This window comes from Eucyclogobius newberryi, unplaced genomic scaffold (assembly GCF_026437365.1).
Source record: "Eucyclogobius newberryi isolate DKJ021-1_F unplaced genomic scaffold, fEucNew1.0.hap1 SCAF_41, whole genome shotgun sequence".
Taxonomy (NCBI): Eukaryota; Metazoa; Chordata; class Actinopteri; order Gobiiformes; family Gobiidae; genus Eucyclogobius; species Eucyclogobius newberryi.
The window spans coordinates 749,848-769,055 of NW_027316068.1; the positions used below are offsets into that span (position 1 = coordinate 749,848).

At 43.3% G+C, this 19,208-nt stretch overlaps 2 non-coding genes across 2 annotated transcripts; both read left to right on the forward strand.

Moving 5' to 3' along the window:
• Positions 1-2,531: 2,531 nt before the first annotated feature.
• On the forward strand, positions 2,532-2,605 carry trnas-gcu (transfer RNA serine (anticodon GCU)). Its single transcript has one exon. It is a non-coding gene; the product is annotated as a tRNA-Ser (tRNA).
• Positions 2,606-9,789: 7,184 nt separating this feature from the next.
• Positions 9,790-9,863, forward strand: trnan-guu (transfer RNA asparagine (anticodon GUU)). The gene has a single exon. It is a non-coding gene; the product is annotated as a tRNA-Asn (tRNA).
• The last annotated feature ends 9,345 nt before the right edge of the window (positions 9,864-19,208 follow it).

A 19,208-nucleotide genomic window follows, 5' to 3' on the forward strand; every position in this document is an offset into this window, starting at 1 on the left:
CAGTTGATTGGACAGGGGCTGAACTTTCGAATGTTGCTGGCTCGCTTTAAAAAAAAAAAGATGTTGCGGATTGTCAAGTCGCAAATATTTTTTCGACTGGGCTGGATGTCTCTGTGGCGCAATTGGCCAGCGCGCTCGGCTGTTAACCGGGAGGTTGGTGGTTTGAGCCCACCCAGGGACGAGAAGCTATTTTGGAAGAGCTATCGCAGCCAAAATCCACGGGGTAACATTGTTTGCTGAATATCTACCTGAAACAGGTTGGAGTAACACTTTAGAGGCGCTGTGGCTTAGTTGGTCAAAGTGCCTGTCTAGCAAATCCCAGCAGTGCTTTCATGATAGCCTTTCAAGCAAATCAGTTGTTTACATGTACAGAAAAACATATCACCCGAAAGAGCTATTTTGCAATTAGAGATTGAACAGTATCCCTGAATAAACAGAGTAAATGCACTCTTTTCACTCCTTGTTTCTCAGTTTGATGGTAAGGAATGATTGATGTAGACCGTTTTCGGATGACTGTTTTCTTTTGTGAAAAAGGGGAATCAGACAAAAGTTGCAAAGGCATTCAAAGGCTGTGAGTTCGAGACCCACCAGAGTCACTGTTGTAACCCCTGTTATCTACATTGGTAAATAGGAAAGCCTGCTTGTGTTATTAACTGATGAAAGGAACTGCTAAACTTGGTTCAATTACCACAGAATCCCAGTGTGCTATAGGCTGGCCACTGCTTGGTAGGAGTTTCCCGTACGTGAGTGACTGTTCCTTCCTTCCTTCACGCCCCGCTCAACCTCGTCTTCTTCTAAAGAGCTTGGCGCTGTCCTCAGAAGCTTTGGTCTTACTCCGCACCTGAGTGGCCCCACCAAGGGCAAAGGGCACACTCTGGACCTGCTAATGACAAAGCGGGTTAACATTTCAAATTACAGTGTGGTAAATGTTACTTTGTCTGATGGTTTCTGTATTTCTCCAGGTGCAATGAGTTTGCAGTCTTCTTTGCAAGACTCAGTTCAGAACATTAAAAATACCATTATTTGCAGATAACAAGCACGCAGCCAGCTAGACAACTGGAGTTAACCCATTTTGCATTTTTGGCTGACAAAACTGTCCAAGAGATCACCACAAGTCTGAGTTCCACTACATGCTGCCTTTATGCATTGTCTACCAGATTTTTAAAGTCTACGGTGAGCAGTCTGTTGGCTCCAATCACTCAAAAAGTCAACATGTCGCTTGGATCTGGAATATTCCCAAGAGCCTTAAAACTGCGGTCATTAAGCCTCTCTTAAAGAAGAGCAGTCTTGATGCCACAGTGCTAAATAATTACCGGCCCATTTCAAACCTACTACTACTACTCAGTTGTCCATTATTTTAATTTTTTTTTTATCTTTTATTATCAAAAACATCTTACAAGTATTTACATATATTTACATAATTGTACAGACAAACATCACACACAAGTGCAAGGGAATTGGATACACAAGGGCAGGGGGAGAAGAGACAAAAAATTACAGAAAATCAAACACACCATCATTCTCCAAACTTTCTTCAGTGATGGGGGTTGATGCCGTGGTTGGGGGAGGTGATGCCGGGGTCAGAAGATGATGTCCAGGTTTCCAGAGGGTATAAGGTGGATCAGGGTGTTGTGGGGGACGAGGTGGGTGATGAACCGGTGCTCTGCTGCCATGTGGAGGTGTCGGAGGTGTGCGGCCAAGAGTCCTTTGAAGATGGGCCAAGGTTCTGCTGTTTTATTGTCACGGAGATGGATGTTCCTGTTGAGATATAATGTATACCGGGCTATGGAGAGGGTTATAGTTGTCCATTCAGGCGTGCAAATTGTTTACAATGACAGAAAATGCGCTGCTGTTACAAATTGGAATAAGAGATGGAAAAGTATCCCTGCACACACAGATTAACTGCACTCTTTTCACTTTTTGATTCTCAGTTTGTTGGCAAGGAATGACTGACGTAGACCCATTTTGGATGAAAACCGTGTTTTGCGTTTGTGGAAATGAGCATCACGCAAGGACGTATGGGCTCTGTGGCGCAATGGATAGCGCATTGGACTTCTAGGCATTAGTTGCAAGGGCTTTCAAAGGTTGTGGGTTGAGTCCCACTGGAGTCGCTAATGGCGAGAGAACATTTTTGTTTTTTACAATGGAACGTCTGCGCGCTTTACTATCTGATAAAAAGCACTGCTGAACGAGGTTTATTGCCAAGTGTGCTTGAAAAAGTAAGCAAATACATCGGCATTATGTCAAATAACATCATCTTGCAATTTTTCCTCAATATCCAGATTAACTGCAGTATATTGAGTGCGCAATAAATTGGCGAGAGTCGATTGATTGAAAGACTTCCAGTTTTTTTTTATAGCTACATTGGTACAGGGGATTTAGCTCAAAGGTAGAAAGATTGATGCCCTCGCTCTCCATTAAACTCAGTTGATTGGACAGGGGCTGAACTTTCGAATGTTGCTGGCTCGCTTTAAAAAAAAAAAGATGTTGCGGCTTGTCGAGTCGCAAATATTTTATTGCCTAGGCTGGATGTCTCTGTGGCGCAATTGGCCAGCGCGCTCGGCTGCTAACCGGGAGGTTGGTGGTTTGAGCCCACCCAGGGACGAGAAGCTATTTTGGAAGAGCTATCGCAGCCAAAATCCACGGGGTAACATTGTTTGCTGAATATCTACCTGAAACAGGTTGGAGTAACACTTTAGAGGCGCTGTGGCTTAGTTGGTCAAAGTGCCTGTCTAGTAAATCCCAGCAGTGCTTTCATGATAGCCTTTCAAGCAAATCAGTTGTTTACATGTACAGAAAAACATATCACCCGAAAGAGCTATTTTGCAATTAGAGATTGAACAGTATCCCTGAATAAACAGAGTAAATGCACTCTTTTCACTCCTTGTTTCTCAGTTTGATGGTAAGGAATGATTGATGTAGACCGTTTTTGGATGACTGTTTTCTTTTGTGAAAAAGGGGAATCAGACAAAAGTTGCAAAGGCATTCAAAGGCTGTGAGTTCGAGACCCACCAGAGTCACTGTTGTAACCCCTGTTATCTACATTGGTAAATAGGAAAGCCTGCTTGTGTTATTAACTGATGAAAGGAACTGCTAAACTTGGTTCAATTACCACAGAATCCCAGTGTGCTATAGGCTGGCCACTGCTTGGTAGGAGTTTCCCGTACGTGAGTGACTGTTCCTTCCTTCCTTCACGCCCCGCTCAACCTCGTCTTCTTCTAAAGAGCTTGGCGCTGTCCTCAGAAGCTTTGGTCTTACTCCGCACCTGAGTGGCCCCACCAAGGGCAAAGGGCACACTCTGGACCTGCTAATGACAAAGCGGGTTAACATTTCAAATTACAGTGTGGTAAATGTTACTTTGTCTGATGGTTTCTGTATTTCTCCAGGTGCAATGAGTTTGCAGTCTTCTTTGCAAGACTCAGTTCAGAACATTAAAAATACCATTATTTGCAGATAACAAGCACGCAGCCAGCTAGACAACTGGAGTTAACCCATTTTGCATTTTTGGCTGACAAAACTGTCCAAGAGATCACCACAAGTCTGAGTTCCACTACATGCTGCCTTTATGCATTGTCTACCAGATTTTTAAAGTCTACGGTGAGCAGTCTGTTGGCTCCAATCACTCAAAAAGTCAACATGTCGCTTGGATCTGGAATATTCCCAAGAGCCTTAAAACTGCGGTCATTAAGCCTCTCTTAAAGAAGAGCAGTCTTGATGCCACAGTGCTAAATAATTACCGGCCCATCTCAAACCTACTACTACTACTCAGTTGTCCATTATTTTATTTTTTTTATCTTTTATTATCAAAAACATCTTACAAGTATTTACATATATTTACATAATTGTACAGACAAACATCACACACAAGTGCAAGGGAATGGGATACACAAGGGCAGGGGGAGAAGAGACAAAAAATTACAGAAAATCAAACACACAATCGTTCTTCAAACTTTCTTCAGTGATGGGGGGTGATGCCGTGGATGGGGGGGTGATGCCGGGGTCAGAAGATGATGTCCAGGTTTCCAGAGGGTATAAGGTGGATCAGGGTGTTGTGGGGGATGAGGTGGGTGATGAACCAGTGCTCTGCTGCCATGTGGAGGTGTCGGAGGTGTGCGGCCAAGAGTCCTTTGAAGATGGGCCAAGGTTCTGCTGTTTTATTGTCACGGAGATGGATGTTCCTGTTGAGATATAATGTATACCGGGCTATGGAGAGGGTTACAGTTGTCCATTCAGGCGTGCAAATTATTTACAATGACAGAAAATGCGCTGCTGTTACAAATTGGAATAAGAGATGGAAAAGTATCCCTGCACACACAGATTAACTGCACTCTTTTCACTTTTTGATTCTCAGTTTGTTGGCAAGGAATGACTGACGTAGACCCATTTTGGATGAAAACCGTGTTTTGCGTTTGTGGAAATGAGCATCACGCAAGGTCGTATGGGCTCTGTGGCGCAATGGATAGCGCATTGGACTTCTAGGCATTAGTTGCAAGGGCTTTCAAAGGTTGTGGGTTGAGTCCCACTAGAGTCGCTAATGGTGAGAGAACATTTTTGTTTTTTACAATGGAACGTCTGCGCGCTTTACTATCTGATAAAAGGCACTGCTGAACGAGGTTTATTGCCAAATGTGCTTGAAAAAGTAAGCAAATACATCGGCATTATGTCAAATAACATTATCTTGCAATTTTTCCTCAATATCCAGATTAACTGCAGTATATTGAGTGCGCAATAAATTGGCGAGAGTCGATTGATTGAAAGACTTCCAGTTTTTTTTATAGCTACATTGGTACAGGGGATTTAGCTCAAAGGTAGAAAGATTGATGCCCTCGCTCTCCATTAAACACAGTTGATTGGACAGGGGCTGAACTTTCGAATGTTGCTGGCTCGCTTTAAAAAAAAAAAGATGTTGCGGCTTGTCAAGTCGCAAATATTTTTTCGACTGGGCTGGATGTCTCTGTGGCGCAATTGGCCAGCGCGCTCGGCTGTTAACTGGGAGGTTGGTGGTTTGAGCCCACCCAGGGACGAGAAGCTATTTTGGAAGAGCTATCGCAGCCAAAATCCACGGGGTAACATTGTTTGCTGAATATCTACCTGAAACAGGTTGGAGTAACACTTTAGAGGCGCTGTGGCTTAGTTGGTCAAAGTGCCTGTCTAGCAAATCCCAGCAGTGCTTTCATGATAGCCTTTCAAGCAAATCAGTTGTTTACATGTACAGAAAAACATATCACCCGAAAGAGCTATTTTGCAATTAGAGATTGAACAGTATCCCTGAATAAACAGAGTAAATGCACTCTTTTCACTCCTTGTTTCTCAGTTTGATGGTAAGGAATGATTGATGTAGACCGTTTTCGGATGACTGTTTTCTTTTGTGAAAAAGGGGAATCAGACAAAAGTTGCAAAGGCATTCAAAGGCTGTGAGTTCGAGACCCACCAGAGTCACTGTTGTAACCCCTGTTATCTACATTGGTAAATAGGAAAGCCTGCTTGTGTTATTAACTGATGAAAGGAACTGCTAAACTTGGTTCAATTACCACAGAATCCCAGTGTGCTATAGGCTGGCCACTGCTTGGTAGGAGTTTCCCGTACGTGAGTGACTGTTCCTTCCTTCCTTCACGCCCCGCTCAACCTCGTCTTCTTCTAAAGAGCTTGGCGCTGTCCTCAGAAGCTTTGGTCTTACTCCGCACCTGAGTGGCCCCACCAAGGGCAAAGGGCACACTCTGGACCTGCTAATGACAAAGCGGGTTAACATTTCAAATTACAGTGTGGTAAATGTTACTTTGTCTGATGGTTTCTGTATTTCTCCAGGTGCAATGAGTTTGCAGTCTTCTTTGCAAGACTCAGTTCAGAACATTAAAAATACCATTATTTGCAGATAACAAGCACGCAGCCAGCTAGACAACTGGAGTTAACCCATTTTGCATTTTTGGCTGACAAAACTGTCCAAGAGATCACCACAAGTCTGAGTTCCACTACATGCTGCCTTTATGCATTGTCTACCAGATTTTTAAAGTCTACGGTGAGCAGTCTGTTGGCTCCAATCACTCAAAAAGTCAACATGTCGCTTGGATCTGGAATATTCCCAAGAGCCTTAAAACTGCGGTCATTAAGCCTCTCTTAAAGAAGAGCAGTCTTGATGCCACAGTGCTAAATAATTACCGGCCCATCTCAAACCTACTACTACTACTCAGTTGTCCATTATTTTATTTTTTTTATCTTTTATTATCAAAAACATCTTACAAGTATTTACATATATTTACATAATTGTACAGACAAACATCACACACAAGTGCAAGGGAATGGGATACACAAGGGCAGGGGGAGAAGAGACAAAAAATTACAGAAAATCAAACACACAATCGTTCTTCAAACTTTCTTCAGTGATGGGGGGTGATGCCGTGGATGGGGGGGTGATGCCGGGGTCAGAAGATGATGTCCAGGTTTCCAGAGGGTATAAGGTGGATCAGGGTGTTGTGGGGGATGAGGTGGGTGATGAACCGGTGCTCTGCTGCCATGTGGAGGTGTCGGAGGTGTGCGGCCAAGAGTCCTTTGAAGATGGGCCAAGGTTCTGCTGTTTTATTGTCACGGAGATGGATGTTCCTGTTGAGATATAATGTATACCGGGCTATGGAGAGGGTTACAGTTGTCCATTCAGGCGTGCAAATTATTTACAATGACAGAAAATGCGCTGCTGTTACAAATTGGAATAAGAGATGGAAAAGTATCCCTGCACACACAGATTAACTGCACTCTTTTCACTTTTTGATTCTCAGTTTGTTGGCAAGGAATGACTGACGTAGACCCATTTTGGATGAAAACCGTGTTTTGCGTTTGTGGAAATGAGCATCACGCAAGGATGTATGGGCTCTGTGGCGCAATGGATAGCGCATTGGACTTCTAGGCATTAGTTACAAGGGCTTTCAAAGGTTGTGGGTTGAGTCCCACTAGAGTCGCTAATGGTGAGAGAACATTTTTGTTTTTTATAATGGAACGTCTGCGCGCTTTACTATCTGATAAAAGGCACTGCTGAACGAGGTTTATTGCCAAGTGTGCTTGAAAAAGTAAGCAAATACATCGGCATTATGTCAAATAACATTATCTTGCAATTTTTCCTCAATATCCAGATTAACTGCAGTATATTGAGTGCGCAATAAATTGGCGAGAGTCGATTGATTGAAAGACTTCCAGTTTTTTTTATAGCTACATTGGTACAGGGGATTTAGCTCAAAGGTAGAAAGATTGATGCCCTCGCTCTCCATTAAACACAGTTGATTGGACAGGGGCTGAACTTTCGAATGTTGCTGGCTCGCTTTAAAAAAAAAAAGATGTTGCGGCTTGTCAAGTCGCAAATATTTTTTCGACTGGGCTGGATGTCTCTGTGGCGCAATTGGCCAGCGCGCTCGGCTGTTAACCGGGAGGTTGGTGGTTCGAGCCCACTCAGGGACGACAAGCTATTTTGGAAGAGCTATCGCAGGCAAAATCCACGAGGTAACATTGTTTGCTGAATATCTACCTGAAACAGGTTGGAGTAACATTTTAGAGGCGCTGTGGCTTAGTTGGTCAAAGTGCCTGTCTAGTAAATCCCAGCAGTGCCTTCATGATAGCCTTTCAAGCAAATCAGTTGTTTACATGTACAGAAAAACATATCACCTGAAAGAGCTATTTTGCAATTATAGATTGAACAGTATCCCTGAATAAACAGAGTAAATGCACTCTTTTCACTCCTTGTTTCTCAGTTTGATGGTAAGGAATGATTGATGTAGACCGTTTTCGGATGACTGTTTTGCTTTTGTGAAAAAGGGGAATCAGACAAAAGTTGCAAAGGCATTCAAAGGCTGTGAGTTCGAGACCCACCAGAGTCACTGTTGTAACCCCTGTTATCTACATTGGTAAATAGGAAAGCCTGCTTGTGTTATTAACTGATGAAAGGAACTGCTAAACTTGGTTCAATTACCACAGAATCCCAGTGTGCTATATGCTGGCCACTGCTTGGTAGGAGTTTCCCGTACGTGAGTGACTGTTCCTTCCTTCCTTCACGCCCCGCTCAACCTCGTCTTCTTCTAAAGAGCTTGGCGCTGTCCTCAGAAGCTTTGGTCTTACTCAGCACCTGAGTGGCCCCACCAAGGGCAAAGGGCACACTCTGGACCTGCTAATGACAAAGCGGGTTAACATTTCAAATTACAGTGTGGTAAATGTTACTTTGTCTGATGGTTTCTGTATTTCTCCAGGTGCAATGAGTTTGCAGTCTTCTTTGCAAGACTCAGTTCAGAACATTAAAAATACCATTATTTGCAGATAACAAGCACGCAGCCAGCTAGACAACTGGAGTTAACCCATTTTGCATTTTTGGCTGACAAAACTGTCCAAGAGATCACCACAAGTCTGAGTTCCACTACATGCTGCCTTTGTGCATTGTCTACCAGATTTTTAAAGTCTACGGTGAGCAGTCTGTTGGCTCCAATCACTCAAAAAGTCAACATGTCGCTTGGATCTGGAATATTCCCAAGAGCCTTAAAACTGCGGTCATTAAGCCTCTCTTAAAGAAGAGCAGTCTTGATGCCACAGTGCTAAATAATTACCGGCCCATCTCAAACCTACTACTACTACTCAGTTGTCCATTATTTTATTTTTTTTATCTTTTATTATCAAAAACATCTTACAAGTATTTACATATATTTACATAATTGTACAGACAAACATCACACACAAGTGCAAGGGAATGGGATACACAAGGGCAGGGGGAGAAGAGACAAAAAATTACAGAAAATCAAACACACAATCATTCTTCAAACTTTCTTCAGTGATGGGGGGTGATGCCGTGGATGGGGGGGTGATGCCGGGGTCAGAAGATGATGTCCAGGTTTCCAGAGGGTATAAGGTGGATCAGGGTGTTGTGGGGGATGAGGTGGGTGATGAACCGGTGCTCTGCTGCCATGTGGAGGTGTCGGAGGTGTGCGGCCAAGAGTCCTTTGAAGATGGGCCAAGGTTCTGCTGTTTTATTGTCACGGAGATGGATGTTCCTGTTGAGATATAATGTATACCGGGCTATGGAGAGGGTTACAGTTGTCCATTCAGGCGTGCAAATTATTTACAATGACAGAAAATGCGCTGCTGTTACAAATTGGAATAAGAGATGGAAAAGTATCCCTGCACACACAGATTAACTGCACTCTTTTCACTTTTTGATTCTCAGTTTGTTGGCAAGGAATGACTGACGTAGACCCATTTTGGATGAAAACCGTGTTTTGCGTTTGTGGAAATGAGCATCACGCAAGGATGTATGGGCTCTGTGGCGCAATGGATAGCGCATTGGACTTCTAGGCATTAGTTACAAGGGCTTTCAAAGGTTGTGGGTTGAGTCCCACTAGAGTCGCTAATGGTGAGAGAACATTTTTGTTTTTTATAATGGAACGTCTGCGCGCTTTACTATCTGATAAAAGGCACTGCTGAACGAGGTTTATTGCCAAGTGTGCTTGAAAAAGTAAGCAAATACATCGGCATTATGTCAAATAACATTATCTTGCAATTTTTCCTCAATATCCAGATTAACTGCAGTATATTGAGTGCGCAATAAATTGGCGAGAGTCGATTGATTGAAAGACTTCCAGTTTTTTTTATAGCTACATTGGTACAGGGGATTTAGCTCAAAGGTAGAAAGATTGATGCCCTCGCTCTCCATTAAACACAGTTGATTGGACAGGGGCTGAACTTTCGAATGTTGCTGGCTCGCTTTAAAAAAAAAAAGATGTTGCGGCTTGTCAAGTCGCAAATATTTTTTCGACTGGGCTGGATGTCTCTGTGGCGCAATTGGCCAGCGCGCTCGGCTGTTAACCGGGAGGTTGGTGGTTCGAGCCCACCCAGGGACGACAAGCTATTTTGGAAGAGCTATCGCAGGCAAAATCCACGAGGTAACATTGTTTGCTGAATATCTACCTGAAACAGGTTGGAGTAACATTTTAGAGGCGCTGTGGCTTAGTTGGTCAAAGTGCCTGTCTAGTAAATCCCAGCAGTGCCTTCATGATAGCCTTTCAAGCAAATCAGTTGTTTACATGTACAGAAAAACATATCACCTGAAAGAGCTATTTTGCAATTATAGATTGAACAGTATCCCTGAATAAACAGAGTAAATGCACTCTTTTCACTCCTTGTTTCTCAGTTTGATGGTAAGGAATGATTGATGTAGACCGTTTTCGGATGACTGTTTTGCTTTTGTGAAAAAGGGGAATCAGACAAAAGTTGCAAAGGCATTCAAAGGCTGTGAGTTCGAGACCCACCAGAGTCACTGTTGTAACCCCTGTTATCTACATTGGTAAATAGGAAAGCCTGCTTGTGTTATTAACTGATGAAAGGAACTGCTAAACTTGGTTCAATTACCACAGAATCCCAGTGTGCTATATGCTGGCCACTGCTTGGTAGGAGTTTCCCGTACGTGAGTGACTGTTCCTTCCTTCCTTCACGCCCCGCTCAACCTCGTCTTCTTCTAAAGAGCTTGGCGCTGTCCTCAGAAGCTTTGGTCTTACTCAGCACCTGAGTGGCCCCACCAAGGGCAAAGGGCACACTCTGGACCTGCTAATGACAAAGCGGGTTAACATTTCAAATTACAGTGTGGTAAATGTTACTTTGTCTGATGGTTTCTGTATTTCTCCAGGTGCAATGAGTTTGCAGTCTTCTTTGCAAGACTCAGTTCAGAACATTAAAAATACCATTATTTGCAGATAACAAGCACGCAGCCAGCTAGACAACTGGAGTTAACCCATTTTGCATTTTTGGCTGACAAAACTGTCCAAGAGATCACCACAAGTCTGAGTTCCACTACATGCTGCCTTTATGCATTGCCTACTAGATTTTTAAAGTCTACGGTGAGCAGTCTGTTGGCTCCACTCACTCAAAAAGTCAACATGTTGCTTCGATCTGGAATATTCCCAAGAGCCTTAAAACTGCGGTCATTAAGCCTCTCTTAAAGAAGAGCAGTCTTGATGCCACAGTGCTAAATAATTACCGGCCCATTTCAAACCTACTACTACTACTCAGTTGTCCATTATTTTAATTTTTTTTTTATCTTTTATTATCAAAAACATCTTACAAGTATTTACATATATTTACATAATTGTACAGACAAACATCACACACAAGTGCAAGGGAATGGGATACACAAGGGCAGGGGGAGAAGAGACAAAAAATTACAGAAAATCAAACACACCATCATTCTCCAAACTTTCTTCAGTGATGGGGGTTGATGCCGTGGTTGGGGGAGGTGATGCCGGGGTCAGAAGATGATGCCCAGGTTTCCAGAGGGTATAAGGTGGATCAGGGTGTTGTGGGGGACGAGGTGGGTGATGAACCGGTGCTCTGCTGCCATGTGGAGGTGTCGGAGGTGTGCGGCCAAGAGTCCTTTGAAGATGGGCCAAGGTTCTGCTGTTTTATTGTCACGGAGATGGATGTTCCTGTTGAGATATAATGTATACCGGGCTATGGAGAGGGTTACAGTTGTCCATTCAGGCGTGCAAATTGTTTACAATGACAGAAAATGCGCTGCTGTTACAAATTGGAATAAGAGATGGAAAAGTATCCCTGCACACACAGATTAACTGCACTCTTTTCACTTTTTGATTCTCAGTTTGTTGGCAAGGAATGACTGACGTAGACCCATTTTGGATGAAAACCGTGTTTTGCGTTTGTGGAAATGAGCATCACGCAAGGACGTATGGGCTCTGTGGCGCAATGGATAGCGCATTGGACTTCTAGGCATTAGTTGCAAGGGCTTTCAAAGGTTGTGGGTTGAGTCCCACTGGAGTCGCTAATGGCGAGAGAACATTTTTGTTTTTTACAATGGAACGTCTGCGCGCTTTACTATCTGATAAAAAGCACTGCTGAACGAGGTTTATTGCCAAGTGTGCTTGAAAAAGTAAGCAAATACATCGGCATTATGTCAAATAACATTATCTTGCAATTTTTCCTCAATATCCAGATTAACTGCAGTATATTGAGTGCGCAATAAATTGGCGAGAGTCGATTGATTGAAAGACTTCCAGTTTTTTTTTATAGCTACATTGGTACAGGGGATTTAGCTCAAAGGTAGAAAGATTGATGCCCTCGCTCTCCATTAAACTCAGTTGATTGGACAGGGGCTGAACTTTCGAATGTTGCTGGCTCGCTTTAAAAAAAAAAAGATGTTGCGGCTTGTCGAGTCGCAAATATTTTATTGACTAGGCTGGATGTCTCTGTGGCGCAATTGGCCAGCGCGCTCGGCTGTTAACCGGGAGGTTGGTGGTTTGAGCCCACCCAGGAACGAGAAGCTATTTTGGAAGAGCTATCGCAGGCAAAATCCACGAGGTAACATTGTTTGCTGAATATCTACCTGAAACAGGTTGGAGTAACATTTTAGAGGCGCTGTGGCTTAGTTGGTCAAAGTGCCTGTCTAGTAAATCCCAGCAGTGCCTTCATGATAGCCTTTCAAGCAAATCAGTTGTTTACATGTACAGAAAAACATATCACCTGAAAGAGCTATTTTGCAATTATAGATTGAACAGTATCCCTGAATAAACAGAGTAAATGCACTCTTTTCACTCCTTGTTTCTCAGTTTGATGGTAAGGAATGATTGATGTAGACCGTTTTCGGATGACTGTTTTGCTTTTGTGAAAAAGGGGAATCAGACAAAAGTTGCAAAGGCATTCAAAGGCTGTGAGTTCGAGACCCACCAGAGTCACTGTTGTAACCCCTGTTATCTACATTGGTAAATAGGAAAGCCTGCTTGTGTTATTAACTGATGAAAGGAACTGCTAAACTTGGTTCAATTACCACAGAATCCCAGTGTGCTATAGGCTGGCCACTGCTTGGTAGGAGTTTCCCGTACGTGAGTGACTGTTCCTTCCTTCCTTCACGCCCCGCTCAACCTCGTCTTCTTCTAAAGAGCTTGGCGCTGTCCTCAGAAGCTTTGGTCTTACTCCGCACCTGAGTGGCCCCACCAAGGGCAAAGGGCACACTCTGGACCTGCTAATGACAAAGCGGGTTAACATTTCAAATTACAGTGTGGTAAATGTTACTTTGTCTGATGGTTTCTGTATTTCTCCAGGTGCAATGAGTTTGCAGTCTTCTTTGCAAGACTCAGTTCAGAACATTAAAAATACCATTATTTGCAGATAACAAGCACGCAGCCAGCTAGACAACTGGAGTTAACCCATTTTGCATTTTTGGCTGACAAAACTGTCCAAGAGATCACCACAAGTCTGAGTTCCACTACATGCTGCCTTTATGCATTGTCTACCAGATTTTTAAAGTCTACGGTGAGCAGTCTGTTGGCTCCAATCACTCAAAAAGTCAACATGTCGCTTGGATCTGGAATATTCCCAAGAGCCTTAAAACTGCGGTCATTAAGCCTCTCTTAAAGAAGAGCAGTCTTGATGCCACAGTGCTAAATAATTACCGGCCCATCTCAAACCTACTACTACTACTCAGTTGTCCATTATTTTATTTTTTTTATCTTTTATTATCAAAAACATCTTACAAGTATTTACATATATTTACATAATTGTACAGACAAACATCACACACAAGTGCAAGGGAATGGGATACACAAGGGCAGGGGGAGAAGAGACAAAAAATTACAGAAAATCAAACACACAATCGTTCTTCAAACTTTCTTCAGTGATGGGGGGTGATGCCGTGGATGGGGGGGTGATGCCGGGGTCAGAAGATGATGTCCAGGTTTCCAGAGGGTATAAGGTGGATCAGGGTGTTGTGGGGGATGAGGTGGGTGATGAACCGGTGCTCTGCTGCCATGTGGAGGTGTCGGAGGTGTGCGGCCAAGAGTCCTTTGAAGATGGGCCAAGGTTCTGCTGTTTTATTGTCACGGAGATGGATGTTCCTGTTGAGATATAATGTATACCGGGCTATGGAGAGGGTTACAGTTGTCCATTCAGGCGTGCAAATTATTTACAATGACAGAAAATGCGCTGCTGTTACAAATTGGAATAAGAGATGGAAAAGTATCCCTGCACACACAGATTAACTGCACTCTTTTCACTTTTTGATTCTCAGTTTGTTGGCAAGGAATGACTGACGTAGACCCATTTTGGATGAAAACCGTGTTTTGCGTTTGTGGAAATGAGCATCACGCAAGGATGTATGGGCTCTGTGGCGCAATGGATAGCGCATTGGACTTCTAGGCATTAGTTGCAAGGGCTTTCAAAGGTTGTGGGTTGAGTCCCACTAGAGTCGCTAATGGTGAGAGAACATTTTTGTTTTTTACAATGGAACGTCTGCGCGCTTTACTATCTGATAAAAGGCACTGCTGAACGAGGTTTATTGCCAAGTGTGCTTGAAAAAGTAAGCAAATACATCGGCATTATGTCAAATAACATTATCTTGCAATTTTTCCTCAATATCCAGATTAACTGCAGTATATTGAGTGCGCAATAAATTGGCGAGAGTCGATTGATTGAAAGACTTCCAGTTTTTTTTATAGCTACATTGGTACAGGGGATTTAGCTCAAAGGTAGAAAGATTGATGCCCTCGCTCTCCATTAAACACAGTTGATTGGACAGGGGCTGAACTTTCGAATGTTGCTGGCTCGCTTTAAAAAAAAAAAAGATGTTGCGGCTTGTCAAGTCGCAAATATTTTTTCAACTGGGCTGGATGTCTCTGTGGCGCAATTGGCCAGCGCGCTCGGCTGTTAACCGGCAGGTTGGTGGTTCGAGCCCACCCAGGGACGACAAGCTATTTTGGAAGAGCTATCGCAGGCAAAATCCACGAGGTAACATTGTTTGCTGAATATCTACCTGAAACAGGTTGGAGTAACATTTTAGAGGCGCTGTGGCTTAGTTGGTCAAAGTGCCTGTCTAGTAAATCCCAGCAGTGCCTTCATGATAGCCTTTCAAGCAAATCAGTTGTTTACATGTACAGAAAAACATATCACCTGAAAGAGCTATTTTGCAATTATAGATTGAACAGTATCCCTGAATAAACAGAGTAAATGCACTCTTTTCACTCCTTGTTTCTCAGTTTGATGGTAAGGAATGATTGATGTAGACCGTTTTCGGATGACTGTTTTCTTTTGTGAAAAAGGGGAACCAGACAAAAGTTGCAAAGGCATTCAAAGGCTGTGAGTTCGAGACCCACCAGAGTCACTGTTGTAACCCCTGTTATCTACATTGGTAAATAGGAAAGCCTGCTTGTGTTATTAACTGATGAAAGGAACTGCTAAACTTGGTTCAATTACCACAGAATCCCAGTGTGCTATAGGCTGGCCACTGCTTGGTAGGAGTTTCCCGTACGTGAGTGACTGTTCCTTCCTTCCTTCACGCCCCGCTCAACCTCGTCTTCTTCTAAAGAGCTTGGCGCTGTCCTCAGAAGCTTTGGTCTTACTCCGCACCTGAGTGGCCCCACCAAGGGCAAAGGGCACACTCTGGACCTGCTAATGACAAAGCGGGTTAACATTTCAAATTACAGTGTGGTAAATGTTACTTTGTCTGATGGTTTCTGTATTTCTCCAGGTGCAATGAGTTTGCAGTCTTCTTTGCAAGACTCAGTTCAGAACATTAAAAATACCATTATTTGCAGATAACAAGCACGCAGCCAGCTAGACAACTGGAGTTAACCCATTTTGCATTTTTGGCTGACAAAACTGTCCAAGAGATCACCACAAGTCTGAGTTCCACTACATGCTGCCTTTATGCATTGTCTACCAGATTTTTAAAGTCTACGGTGAGCAGTCTGTTGGCTCCAATCACTCAAAAAGTCAACATGTCGCTTGGATCTGGAATATTCCCAAGAGCCTTAAAACTGCGGTCATTAAGCCTCTCTTAAAGAAGAGCAGTCTTGATGCCACAGTGCTAAATAATTACCGGCCCATCTCAAACCTACTACTACTACTCAGTTGTCCATTATTTTATTTTTTTTATCTTTTATTATCAAAAACATCTTACAAGTATTTACATATATTTACATAATTGTACAGACAAACATCACACACAAGTGCAAGGGAATGGGATACACAAGGGCAGGGGGAGAAGAGACAAAAAATTACAGAAAATCAAACACACAATCATTCTTCAAACTTTCTTCAGTGATGGGGGGTGATGCCGTGGATGGGGGGGTGATGCCGGGGTCAGAAGATGATGTCCAGGTTTCCAGAGGGTATAAGGTGGATCAGGGTGTTGTGGGGGATGAGGTGGGTGATGAACCGGTGCTCTGCTGCCATGTGGAGGTGTCGGAGGTGTGCGGCCAAGAGTCCTTTGAAGATGGGCCAAGGTTCTGCTGTTTTATTGTCACGGAGATGGATGTTCCTGTTGAGATATAATGTATACCGGGCTATGGAGAGGGTTACAGTTGTCCATTCAGGCGTGCAAATTGTTTACAATGACAGAAAATGCGCTGCTGTTACAAATTGGAATAAGAGATGGAAAAGTATCCCTGCACACACAGATTAACTGCACTCTTTTCACTTTTTGATTCTCAGTTTGTTGGCAAGGAATGACTGACGTAGACCCATTTTGGATGAAAACCGTGTTTTGCGTTTGTGGAAATGAGCATCACGCAAGGATGTATGGGCTCTGTGGCGCAATGGATAGCGCATTGGACTTCTAGGCATTAGTTGCAAGGGCTTTCAAAGGTTGTGGGTTGAGTCCCACTAGAGTCGCTAATGGTGAGAGAACATTTTTGTTTTTTACAATGGAACGTCTGCGCGCTTTACTATCTGATAAAAGGCACTGCTGAACGAGGTTTATTGCCAAGTGTGCTTGAAAAAGTAAGCAAATACATCGGCATTATGTCAAATAACATTATCTTGCAATTTTTCCTCAATATCCAGATTAACTGCAGTATATTGAGTGCGCAATAAATTGGCGAGAGTCGATTGATTGAAAGACTTCCAGTTTTTTCATAGCTACATTGGTACAGGGGATTTAGCTCAAAGGTAGAAAGATTGATGCCCTCGCTCTCCATTAAACACAGTTGATTGGACAGGGGCTGAACTTTCGAATGTTGCTGGCTCGCTTTAAAAAAAAAAAGATGTTGCGGCTTGTCAAGTCGCAAATATTTTTTCGACTGGGCTGGATGTCTCTGTGGCGCAATTGGCCAGCGCGCTCGGCTGTTAACCGGGAGGTTGGTGGTTTGAGCCCACCCAGGGACGAGAAGCTATTTTGGAAGAGCTATCGCAGCCAAAATCCACGGGGTAACATTGTTTGCTGAATATCTACCTGAAACAGGTTGGAGTAACACTTTAGAGGCGCTGTGGCTTAGTTGGTCAAAGTGCCTGTCTAGCAAATCCCAGCAGTGCTTTCATGATAGCCTTTCAAGCAAATCAGTTGTTTACATGTACAGAAAAACATATCACCCGAAAGAGCTATTTTGCAATTAGAGATTGAACAGTATCCCTGAATAAACAGAGTAAATGCACTCTTTTCACTCCTTGTTTCTCAGTTTGATGGTAAGGAATGATTGATGTAGACCGTTTTCGGATGACTGTTTTCTTTTGTGAAAAAGGGGAATCAGACAAAAGTTGCAAAGGCATTCAAAGGCTGTGAGTTCGAGACCCACCAGAGTCACTGTTGTAACCCCTGTTATCTACATTGGTAAATAGGAAAGCCTGCTTGTGTTATTAACTGATGAAAGGAACTGCTAAACTTGGTTCAATTACCACAGAATCCCAGTGTGCTATAGGCTGGCCACTGCTTGGTAGGAGTTTCCCGTACGTGAGTGACTGTTCCTTCCTTCCTTCACGCCCCGCTCAACCTCGTCTTCTTCTAAAGAGCTTGGCGCTGTCCTCAGAAGCTTTGGTCTTACTCCGCACCTGAGTGGCCCCACCAAGGGCAAAGGGCACACTCTGGACCTGCTAATGACAAAGCGGGTTAACATTTCAAATTACAGTGTGGTAAATGTTACTTTGTCTGATGGTTTCTGTATTTCTCCAGGTGCAATGAGTTTGCAGTCTTCTTTGCAAGACTCAGTTCAGAACATTAAAAATACCATTATTTGCAGATAACAAGCACGCAGCCAGCTAGACAACTGGAGTTAACCCATTTTGCATTTTTGGCTGACAAAACTGTCCAAGAGATCACCACAAGTCTGAGTTCCACTACATGCTGCCTTTATGCATTGTCTACCAGATTTTTAAAGTCTACGGTGAGCAGTCTGTTGGCTCCAATCACTCAAAAAGTCAACATGTCGCTTGGATCTGGAATATTCCCAAGAGCCTTAAAACTGCGGTCATTAAGCCTCTCTTAAAGAAGAGCAGTCTTGATGCCACAGTGCTAAATAATTACCGGCCCATCTCAAACCTACTACTACTACTCAGTTGTCCATTATTTTATTTTTTTTATCTTTTATTATCAAAAACATCTTACAAGTATTTACATATATTTACATAATTGTACAGACAAACATCACACACAAGTGCAAGGGAATGGGATACACAAGGGCAGGGGGAGAAGAGACAAAAAATTACAGAAAATCAAACACACAATCATTCTTCAAACTTTCTTCAGTGATGGGGGGTGATGCCGTGGATGGGGGGGTGATGCCGGGGTCAGAAGATGATGTCCAGGTTTCCAGAGGGTATAAGGTGGATCAGGGTGTTGTGGGGGATGAGGTGGGTGATGAACCGGTGCTCTGCTGCCATGTGGAGGTGTCGGAGGTGTGCGGCCAAGAGTCCTTTGAAGATGGGCCAAGGTTCTGCTGTTTTATTGTCACGGAGATGGATGTTCCTGTTGAGATATAATGTATACCGGGCTATGGAGAGGGTTACAGTTGTCCATTCAGGTGTGCAAATTATTTACAATGACAGAAAATGCGCTGCTGTTACAAATTGGAATAAGAGATGGAAAAGTATCCCTGCACACACAGATTAACTGCACTCTTTTCACTTTTTGATTCTCAGTTTGTTGGCAAGGAATGACTGACGTAGACCCATTTTGGATGAAAACCGTGTTTTGCGTTTGTGGAAATGAGCATCACGCAAGGATGTATGGGCTCTGTGGCGCAATGGATAGCGCATTGGACTTCTAGGCATTAGTTGCAAGGGCTTTCAAAGGTTGTGGGTTGAGTCCCACTAGAGTCGCTAATGGTGAGAGAACATTTTTGTTTTTTACAATGGAACGTCTGCGCGCTTTACTATCTGATAAAAGGCACTGCTGAACGAGGTTTATTGCCAAGTGTGCTTGAAAAAGTAAGCAAATACATCGGCATTATGTCAAATAACATTATCTTGCAATT